At 54.5% G+C, this 10,000-nt stretch overlaps 5 non-coding genes across 5 annotated transcripts; all 5 read left to right on the forward strand.

Annotated features, from left to right (window-relative positions):
* The first annotated feature begins 1,213 nt into the window (after positions 1-1,213).
* Positions 1,214-1,332, forward strand: LOC141266236 (5S ribosomal RNA). Its single transcript, XR_012320289.1, has one exon. It is a non-coding gene; the product is annotated as a 5S ribosomal RNA (ribosomal RNA).
* A 1,706-nt stretch (positions 1,333-3,038) lies between these two features.
* On the forward strand, positions 3,039-3,157 carry LOC141266759 (5S ribosomal RNA). Its single transcript, XR_012320785.1, has one exon. It is a non-coding gene; the product is annotated as a 5S ribosomal RNA (ribosomal RNA).
* A 1,706-nt stretch (positions 3,158-4,863) lies between these two features.
* On the forward strand, positions 4,864-4,982 carry LOC141266249 (5S ribosomal RNA). The gene has a single exon (XR_012320301.1). It is a non-coding gene; the product is annotated as a 5S ribosomal RNA (ribosomal RNA).
* Positions 4,983-6,688: 1,706 nt separating this feature from the next.
* Positions 6,689-6,807, forward strand: LOC141266671 (5S ribosomal RNA). The gene has a single exon (XR_012320700.1). It is a non-coding gene; the product is annotated as a 5S ribosomal RNA (ribosomal RNA).
* Positions 6,808-8,513: 1,706 nt separating this feature from the next.
* Positions 8,514-8,632, forward strand: LOC141270360 (5S ribosomal RNA). Its single transcript, XR_012321599.1, has one exon. It is a non-coding gene; the product is annotated as a 5S ribosomal RNA (ribosomal RNA).
* Positions 8,633-10,000: the final 1,368 nt, after the last annotated feature.

A 10,000-nucleotide genomic window follows, 5' to 3' on the forward strand; every position in this document is an offset into this window, starting at 1 on the left:
TTTTAAACACATCTGATGCGGCAGGTGTTTCATTGCTCAACAAACAACACCTATAGGGACGGCACAGCCTATGCATCGGTCCTTCGGAGACCGCCCCAGAACGGCCAGAGTTCTCGTCCCCACGCGAGCCTGAGGAAGGCTGGCCGGGCGATGGGCCAAGCAGCGTCTACTGGCCATACCACCTTGGATACGTCCGATCTCGGAAGCAAAGCAGAGATGGGTTCGGAAATACTTGGTTGGGACACCTCCTGAGAACACCAGGTATTGTAGACAATTTTGATGACGTTTTGCCATCTTGCCCAGCTCGGCTAGCATTGAGTGGCGCCTTGCTGGACACCGACCTTACGTAAAGTAGAGGCTGGAAGTCCCAAGCATCCCAAGCCCCCCAAGACCTCTAAGATAAGGACGCAACCCCGCCGCCTCTACCAGGCCTCACACCGAGCTCCTTGCCACGGCTAGGAGTGCTTATTGACCCCGCAGCCGGCCGTATGCAAATGATGGTGTTAAAAGCATCTCGCGCTGTGAAGGGGCCAGGCTTTCAGCAGCTGCCCAGGGGATGGTTTTAGAGGGCGACCGCCTAACGAGGGCCAGCAGAAGTAACGTCTTCTTCTTCAAAGAATCTTGTGTAACTAACCCAATCAGACAGCTGCCCAGGAGCTAACCTCAGTGCTAGGAAGGAGCGGGAGGGAATTGAGGGGGTGGTTCCTGCTAAGGCCCTGAAATAATAATAAGACAGGCAGGAGAGTCTGACGCATGGTGGCGGAAAAGCTGCAGGTGCAAATAGGGAATGTGGTCTCGTGCGAGCAACTTGTGCATGCTCGCTGTGTGTGAGTGTGCGCTTCCTAGGTACGGCGCGCTGCAGACAGTCAAAAGGGTTGCTCCCTTTCATTAAAAGTTAATCCCCGGCTGCAGGCTATTAGAAAGCAACTAACCGCGCTCTACTCACCCTACCCAGGTCTACCGGTGAGTCTCGCCGCTGCTCCCGGCCTGTGGCATTGGCCGCGACGCTGACGTTCCGTCGACAGCGCGGCAGCCGATCAGTGAGCTCAGTGGCTCTGAGCGGGGCGTTCTGTCTACAAGACCTTTTTAAGGAGCCAGCAAAAAAGTGAAGAGAAAAGAAAGCACAAAAGCACCTTGTCTTACTAAGCACTGGAAAGGGCAGCCGGCAACCGGACGTCAAAGTGGAAAAGCAGCAAGTGAGAGGCCTGTCTCTGCCTACGGCCACACCACCCTGAACACGCCCGATCTCGTCTGATCTTGGAAGCTCAGCAGGGTCGGGCCTGGTTAGTACTTGGATGGGAGACCGCCTGGGAATACCAGGTGCTGTAGGCTTTTGCCTTTTCTTACTTCCACCAGCAGGGGTCACTCTCCTCTATGCCTTTTTTCCATTCCTTTTTTCACAAGCGCACACATGCTCCTTTCTTCTTTTCATTTGCTTTCTCTCTTGCGCTATTTAATCCTTGCAAAATACCAGCATCCTTCTCATCACCGTGGGCCTCCAGCATTGTTGCTTATTTACTTTTAATACTAGGCTTCTTTTCACCAGGACCAGCGACTCCCGCATGACTGGAGGCAACCACCGCTGACCTGGAGGCAACCACCGGTAACCTGGAGGCCAGTTTACAGCACAACCCAAGCAAAACACCTTTGCAGGCCACACGACCCCCCCGAAGAGCAGCTCAAATTCACTCGCAACCATCTCACCCTCTTCCTTCATTCACTCCTGGGCGTTTCGCTCCACCCCAAGTTGTGGGTCCAGCTTGCTCTTTCTGTCACATCCCCGCGATGAACGGTTTAGCCTGCAGGAGACCCTGCGCCGAGCCATTTTTAAACACATCTGATGCGGCAGGTGTTTCATTGCTCAACAAACAACACCTATAGGGACGGCACAGCCTATGCATCGGTCCTTCGGAGACCGCCCCAGAACGGCCAGAGTTCTCATCCCCACGCGAGCCTGAGGAAGGCTGGCCGGGCGATGGGCCAAGCAGCGTCTACTGGCCATACCACCTTGGATATGTCCGATCTCGGAAGCAAAGCAGAGATGGGTTCGGAAATACTTGGTTGGGACACCTCCTGAGAACACCAGGTATTGTAGACAATTTTGATGACGTTTTGCCATCTTGCCCAGCTCGGCTAGCATTGAGTGGCGCCTTGCTGGACACCGACCTTACGTAAAGTAGAGGCTGGAAGTCCCAAGCATCCCAAGCCCCCCAAGACCTCTAAGATAAGGACGCAACCCCGCCGCCTCTACCAGGCCTCACACCGAGCTCCTTGCCACGGCTAGGAGTGCTTATTGACCCCGCAGACGGCCGTATGCAAATGATGGCGTTAAAAGCATCTCGCGCTGTGAAGGGGCCAGGCTTTCAGCAGCTGCCCAGGGGATGGTTTTAGAGGGCGACCGCCTAACGAGGGCCAGCAGAAGTAACGTCTTCTTCTTCAAAGAATCTTGTGTAACTAACCCAATCAGACAGCTGCCCAGGAGCTAACCTCAGTGCTAGGAAGGAGCGGGAGGGAATTGAGGGGGTGGTTCCTGCTAAGGCCCTGAAATAATAATAAGACAGGCAGGAGAGTCTGACGCATGGTGGCGGAAAAGCTGCAGGTGCAAATAGGGAATGTGGTCTCGTGCGAGCAACTTGTGCATGCTCGCTGTGTGTGAGTGTGCGCTTCCTAGGTACGGCGCGCTGCAGACAGTCAAAAGGGTTGCTCCCTTTCATTAAAAGTTAATCCCCGGCTGCAGGCTATTAGAAAGCAACTAACCGCGCTCTACTCACCCTACCCAGGTCTACCGGTGAGTCTCGCCGCTGCTCCCGGCCTGTGGCATTGGCCGCGACGCTGACGTTCCGTCGACAGCGCGGCAGCCGATCAGTGAGCTCAGCGGCTCTGAGCGGGGCGTTCTGTCTACAAGACCTTTTTAAGGAGCCAGCAAAAAAGTGAAGAGAAAAGAAAGCACAAAAGCACCTTGTCTTACTAAGCACTGGAAAGGGCAGCCGGCAACCGGACGTCAAAGTGGAAAAGTAGCAAGTGAGAGGCCTGTCTCTGCCTACGGTCACACCACCCTGAACACGCCTGATCTCGTCTGATCTCAGAAGCTAAGCAGGGTTGGGCCTGGTTAGTACTTGGATGGGAGACCGCCTGGGAATACCAGGTGCTGTAGGCTTTTGCCTTTTCTTACTTCCACCAGCAGGGGTCACTCTCCTCTTTGCCTTTTTTCCATTCCTTTTTTCACAAGCGCACACATGCTCCTTTCTTCTTTTCATTTGCTTTCTCTCTTGCGCTATTTAATCCTTGCAAAATACCAGCATCCTTCTCATCACCGTGGGCCTCCAGCATTGTTGCTTATTTACTTTTAATACTAGGCTTCTTTTCACCAGGACCAGCGACTCCCGCATGACTGGAGGCAACCACCGCTGACCTGGAGGCAACCACCGGTAACCTGGAGGCCAGTTTACAGCACAACCCAAGCAAAACACCTTTGCAGGCCACACGACCCCCCCGAAGAGCAGCTCAAATTCACTCGCAACCATCTCACCCTCTTCCTTCATTCACTCCTGGGCGTTTCGCTCCACCCCAAGTTGCGGGTCCAGCTTGCTCTTTCTGTCACATCCCCGCGATGAACGGTTTAGCCTGCAGGAGACCCTGCGCCGAGCCATTTTTAAACACATCTGATGCGGCAGGTGTTTCATTGCTCAACAAACAACACCTATAGGGACGGCACAGCCTATGCATCGGTCCTTCGGAGACCGCCCCAGAACGGCCAGAGTTCTCATCCCCACGCGAGCCTGAGGAAGGCTGGCCGGGCGATGGGCCAAGCAGCGTCTACTGGCCATACCACCTTGGATATGTCCGATCTCGGAAGCAAAGCAGAGATGGGTTCGGAAATACTTGGTTGGGACACCTCCTGAGAACACCAGGTATTGTAGACAATTTTGATGACGTTTTGCCATCTTGCCCAGCTCGGCTAGCATTGAGTGGCGCCTTGCTGGACACCGACCTTACGTAAAGTAGAGGCTGGAAGTCCCAAGCATCCCAAGCCCCCCAAGACCTCTAAGATAAGGACGCAACCCCGCCGCCTCTACCAGGCCTCACACCGAGCTCCTTGCCACGGCTAGGAGTGCTTATTGACCCCGCAGCCGGCCGTATGCAAATGATGGCGTTAAAAGCATCTCGCGCTGTGAAGGGGCCAGGCTTTCAGCAGCTGCCCAGGGGATGGTTTTAGAGGGCGACCGCCTAACGAGGGCCAGCAGAAGTAACGTCTTCTTCTTCAAAGAATCTTGTGTAACTAACCCAATCAGACAGCTGCCCAGGAGCTAACCTCAGTGCTAGGAAGGAGCGGGAGGGAATTGAGGGGGTGGTTCCTGCTAAGGCCCTGAAATAATAATAAGACAGGCAGGAGAGTCTGACGCATGGTGGCGGAAAAGCTGCAGGTGCAAATAGGGAATGTGGTCTCGTGCGAGCAACTTGTGCATGCTCGCTGTGTGTGAGTGTGCGCTTCCTAGGTACGGCGCGCTGCAGACAGTCAAAAGGGTTGCTCCCTTTCATTAAAAGTTAATCCCCGGCTGCAGGCTATTAGAAAGCAACTAACCGCGCTCTACTCACCCTACCCAGGTCTACCGGTGAGTCTCGCCGCTGCTCCCGGCCTGTGGCATTGGCCGCGACGCTGACGTTCCGTCGACAGCGCGGCAGCCGATCAGTGAGCTCAGCGGCTCTGAGCGGGGCGTTCTGTCTACAAGACCTTTTTAAGGAGCCAGCAAAAAAGTGAAGAGAAAGGAAAGCACAAAAGCACCTTGTCTTACTAAGCACTGGAAAGGGCAGCCGGCAACCGGACGTCAAAGTAGAAAAGCAGCAAGTGAGAGGCCTGTCTCTGCCTACGGCCACACCACCCTGAACACGCCCGATCTTGTCTGATCTCAGAAGCTAAGCAGGGTCGGGCCTGGTTAGTACTTGGATGGGAGACCGCCTGGGAATACCAGGTGCTGTAGGCTTTTGCCTTTTCTTACTTCCACCAGCAGGGGTCACTCTCCTCTTTGCCTTTTTTCCATTCCTTTTTTCACAAGCGCACACATGCTCCTTTCTTCTTTTCATTTGCTTTCTCTCTTGCGCTATTTAATCCTTGCAAAATACCAGCATCCTTCTCATCACCGTGGGCCTCCAGCATTGTTGCTTATTTACTTTTAATACTAGGCTTCTTTTCACCAGGACCAGCGACTCCCGCATGACTGGAGGCAACCACCGCTGACCTGGAGGCAACCACCGGTAACCTGGAGGCCAGTTTACAGCACAACCCAAGCAAAACACCTTTGCAGGCCACACGACCCCCCCGAAGAGCAGCTCAAATTCACTCGCAACCATCTCACCCTCTTCCTTCATTCACTCCTGGGCGTTTCGCTCCACCCCAAGTTGCGGGTCCAGCTTGCTCTTTCTGTCACATCCCCGCGATGAACGGTTTAGCCTGCAGGAGACCCTGCGCCGAGCCATTTTTAAACACATCTGATGCGGCAGGTGTTTCATTGCTCAACAAACAACACCTATAGGGACGGCACAGCCTATGCATCGGTCCTTCGGAGACCGCCCCAGAACGGCCAGAGTTCTCATCCCCACGCGAGCCTGAGGAAGGCTGGCCGGGCGATGGGCCAAGCAGCGTCTACTGGCCATACCACCTTGGATATGTCCGATCTCGGAAGCAAAGCAGAGATGGGTTCGGAAATACTTGGTTGGGACACCTCCTGAGAACACCAGGTATTGTAGACAATTTTGATGACGTTTTGCCATCTTGCCCAGCTCGGCTAGCATTGAGTGGCGCCTTGCTGGACACCGACCTTACGTAAAGTAGAGGCTGGAAGTCCCAAGCATCCCAAGCCCCCCAAGACCTCTAAGATAAGGACGCAACCCCGCCGCCTCTACCAGGCCTCACACCGAGCTCCTTGCCACGGCTAGGAGTGCTTATTGACCCCGCAGCCGGCCGTATGCAAATGATGGCGTTAAAAGCATCTCGCGCTGTGAAGGGGCCAGGCTTTCAGCAGCTGCCCAGGGGATGGTTTTAGAGGGCGACCGCCTAACGAGGGCCAGCAGAAGTAACGTCTTCTTCTTCAAAGAATCTTGTGTAACTAACCCAATCAGACAGCTGCCCAGGAGCTAACCTCAGTGCTAGGAAGGAGCGGGAGGGAATTGAGGGGGTGGTTCCTGCTAAGGCCCTGAAATAATAATAAGACAGGCAGGAGAGTCTGACGCATGGTGGCGGAAAAGCTGCAGGTGCAAATAGGGAATGTGGTCTCGTGCGAGCAACTTGTGCATGCTCGCTGTGTGTGAGTGTGCGCTTCCTAGGTACGGCGCGCTGCAGACAGTCAAAAGGGTTGCTCCCTTTCATTAAAAGTTAATCCCCGGCTGCAGGCTATTAGAAAGCAACTAACCGCGCTCTACTCACCCTACCCAGGTCTACCGGTGAGTCTCGCCGCTGCTCCCGGCCTGTGGCATTGGCCGCGACGCTGACGTTCCGTCGACAGCGCGGCAGCCGATCAGTGAGCTCAGCGGCTCTGAGCGGGGCGTTCTGTCTACAAGACCTTTTTAAGGAGCCAGCAAAAAAGTGAAGAGAAAGGAAAGCACAAAAGCACCTTGTCTTACTAAGCACTGGAAAGGGCAGCCGGCAACCGGACGTCAAAGTAGAAAAGCAGCAAGTGAGAGGCCTGTCTCTGCCTACGGCCACACCACCCTGAACACGCCCGATCTTGTCTGATTTCAGAAGCTAAGCAGGGTCGGGCCTGGTTAGTACTTGGATGGGAGACCGCCTGGGAATACCAGGTGCTGTAGGCTTTTGCCTTTTCTTACTTCCACCAGCAGGGGTCACTCTCCTCTTTGCCTTTTTTCCATTCCTTTTTTCACAAGCGCACACATGCTCCTTTCTTCTTTTCATTTGCTTTCTCTCTTGCGCTATTTAATCCTTGCAAAATACCAGCATCCTTCTCATCACCGTGGGCCTCCAGCATTGTTGCTTATTTACTTTTAATACTAGGCTTCTTTTCACCAGGACCAGCGACTCCCGCATGACTGGAGGCAACCACCGCTGACCTGGAGGCAACCACCGGTAACCTGGAGGCCAGTTTACAGCACAACCCAAGCAAAACACCTTTGCAGGCCACACGACCCCCCCGAAGAGCAGCTCAAATTCACTCGCAACCATCTCACCCTCTTCCTTCATTCACTCCTGGGCGTTTCGCTCCACCCCAAGTTGCGGGTCCAGCTTGCTCTTTCTGTTACATCCCCGCGATGAACGGTTTAGCCTGCAGGAGACCCTGCGCCGAGCCATTTTTAAACACATCTGATGCGGCAGGTGTTTCATTGCTCAACAAACAACACCTATAGGGACGGCACAGCCTATGCATCGGTCCTTCGGAGACCGCCCCAGAACGGCCAGAGTTCTCGTCCCCACGCGAGCCTGAGGAAGGCTGGCCGGGCGATGGGCCAAGCAGCGTCTACTGGCCATACCACCTTGGATACGTCCGATCTCGGAAGCAAAGCAGAGATGGGTTCGGAAATACTTGGTTGGGACACCTCCTGAGAACACCAGGTATTGTAGACAATTTTGATGACGTTTTGCCATCTTGCCCAGCTCGGCTAGCATTGAGTGGCGCCTTGCTGGACACCGACCTTACGTAAAGTAGAGGCTGGAAGTCCCAAGCATCCCAAGCCCCCCAAGACCTCTAAGATAAGGACGCAACCCCGCCGCCTCTACCAGGCCTCACACCGAGCTCCTTGCCACGGCTAGGAGTGCTTATTGACCCCGCAGCCGGCCGTATGCAAATGATGGCGTTAAAAGCATCTCGCGCTGTGAAGGGGCCAGGCTTTCAGCAGCTGCCCAGGGGATGGTTTTAGAGGGCGACCGCCTAACGAGGGCCAGCAGAAGTAACGTCTTATTCTTCAAAGAATCTTGTGTAACTAACCCAATCAGACAGCTGCCCAGGAGCTAACCTCAGTGCTAGGAAGGAGCGGGAGGGAATTGAGGGGGTGGTTCCTGCTAAGGCCCTGAAATAATAATAAGACAGGCAGGAGAGTCTGACGCATGGTGGCGGAAAAGCTGCAGGTGCAAATAGGGAATGTGGTCTCGTGCGAGCAACTTGTGCATGCTCGCTGTGTGTGAGTGTGCGCTTCCTAGGTACGGCGCGCTGCAGACAGTCAAAAGGGTTGCTCCCTTTCATTAAAAGTTAATCCCCGGCTGCAGGCTATTAGAAAGCAACTAACCGCGCTCTACTCACCCTACCCAGGTCTACCGGTGAGTCTCGCCGCTGCTCCCGGCCTGTGGCATTGGCCGCGACGCTGACGTTCCGTCGACAGCGCGGCAGCCGATCAGTGAGCTCAGCGGCTCTGAGCGGGGCGTTCTGTCTACAAGACCTTTTTAAGGAGCCAGCAAAAAAGTGAAGAGAAAAGAAAGCACAAAAGCACCTTGTCTTACTAAGCACTGGAAAGGGCAGCCGGCAACCGGACGTCAAAGTGGAAAAGCAGCAAGTGAGAGGCCTGTCTCTGCCTATGGCCACACCACCCTGAACACGCCCGATCTCGTCTGATCTTGGAAGCTAAGCAGGGTTGGGCCTGGTTAGTACTTGGATGGGAGACCACCTGGGAATACTAGGTGCTGTAGGCTTTTGCCTTTTCTTACTTCCACCAGCAGGGGACAATCTCCTCTATGCCTTTTTTCCATTCCTTTTTTCACAAGCGCACACATGCTCCTTTCTTCTTTTCATTTGCTTTCTCTCTTGCGCTATTTAATCCTTGCAAAATACCAGCATCCTTCTCATCACCGTGGGCCTCCAGCATTGTTGCTTATTTACTTTTAATACTAGGCTTCCTTTCACCAGGACCAGCGACTCCCGCATGACTGGAGGCAACCACCGCTGACCTGGAGGCAACCACCAGTAACCTGGAGGCCAGTTTACAGCACAACCCAAGCAAAACACCTTTGCAGGCCACACGACCCCCCCGAAGAGCAGCTCAAATTCACTCGCAACCATCTCACCCTCTTCCTTCATTCACTCCTGGGCGTTTCGCTCCACCCCAAGTTGCGGGTCCAGCTTGCTCTTTCTATAACATCCCCGCGATGAACGGTTTAGCCTGCAGGAGACCCTGCGCCGAGCCATTTTTAAACACATCTGATGCGGCAGGTGTTTCATTGCTCAACAAACAACACCTATAGGGACGGCACAGCCTATGCATCGGTCCTTCGGAGACCGCCCCAGAACGGCCAGAGTTCTCGTCCCCACGCGAGCCTGAGGAAGGCTGGCCAGGCGATGGGCCAAGCAGCGTCTACTGGCCATACCACCTTGGCTACGTCCGATCTCGGAAGCAAAGCAGAGATGGGTTCGGAAATACTTGGTTGGGACACCTCCTGAGAACACCAGGTATTGTAGACAATTTTGATGACGTTTTGCCATCTTGCCCAGCTCGGCTAGCATTGAGTGGCGCCTTGCTGGACACCGACCTTACGTAAAGTAGAGGCTGGAAGTCCCAAGCATCCCAAGCCCCCCAAGACCTCTAAGATAAGGACGCAACCCCGCCGCCTCTACCAGGCCTCACACCGAGCTCCTTGCCACGGCTAGGAGTGCTTATTGACCCCGCAGCCGGCCGTATGCAAATGATGGCGTTAAAAGCATCTCGCGCTGTGAAGGGGCCAGGCTTTCAGCAGCTGCCCAGGGGATGGTTTTAGAGGGCGACCGCCTAACGAGGGCCAGCAGAAGTAACGTCTTCTTCTTCAAAGAATCTTGTGTAACTAACCCAATCAGACAGCTGCCCAGGAGCTAACCTCAGTGCTAGGAAGGAGCGGGAGGGAATTGAGGGGGTGGTTCCTGCTAAGGCCCTGAAATAATAATAAGACAGGCAGGAGAGTCTGACGCATGGTGGCGGAAAAGCTGCAGGTGCAAATAGGGAATGTGGTCTCGTGCGAGCAACTTGTGCATGCTCGCTGTGTGTGAGTGTGCGCTTCCTAGGTACGGCGCGCTGCAGACAGTCAAAAGGG

The sequence above is a fragment of the Phyllobates terribilis genome, unplaced genomic scaffold (assembly GCF_046119375.1).
Source record: "Phyllobates terribilis strain yellow unplaced genomic scaffold, ASM4611937v1 Scaffold_4__5_contigs__length_816908805, whole genome shotgun sequence".
Lineage (NCBI taxonomy): Eukaryota > Metazoa > Chordata > Amphibia > Anura > Dendrobatidae > Phyllobates > Phyllobates terribilis.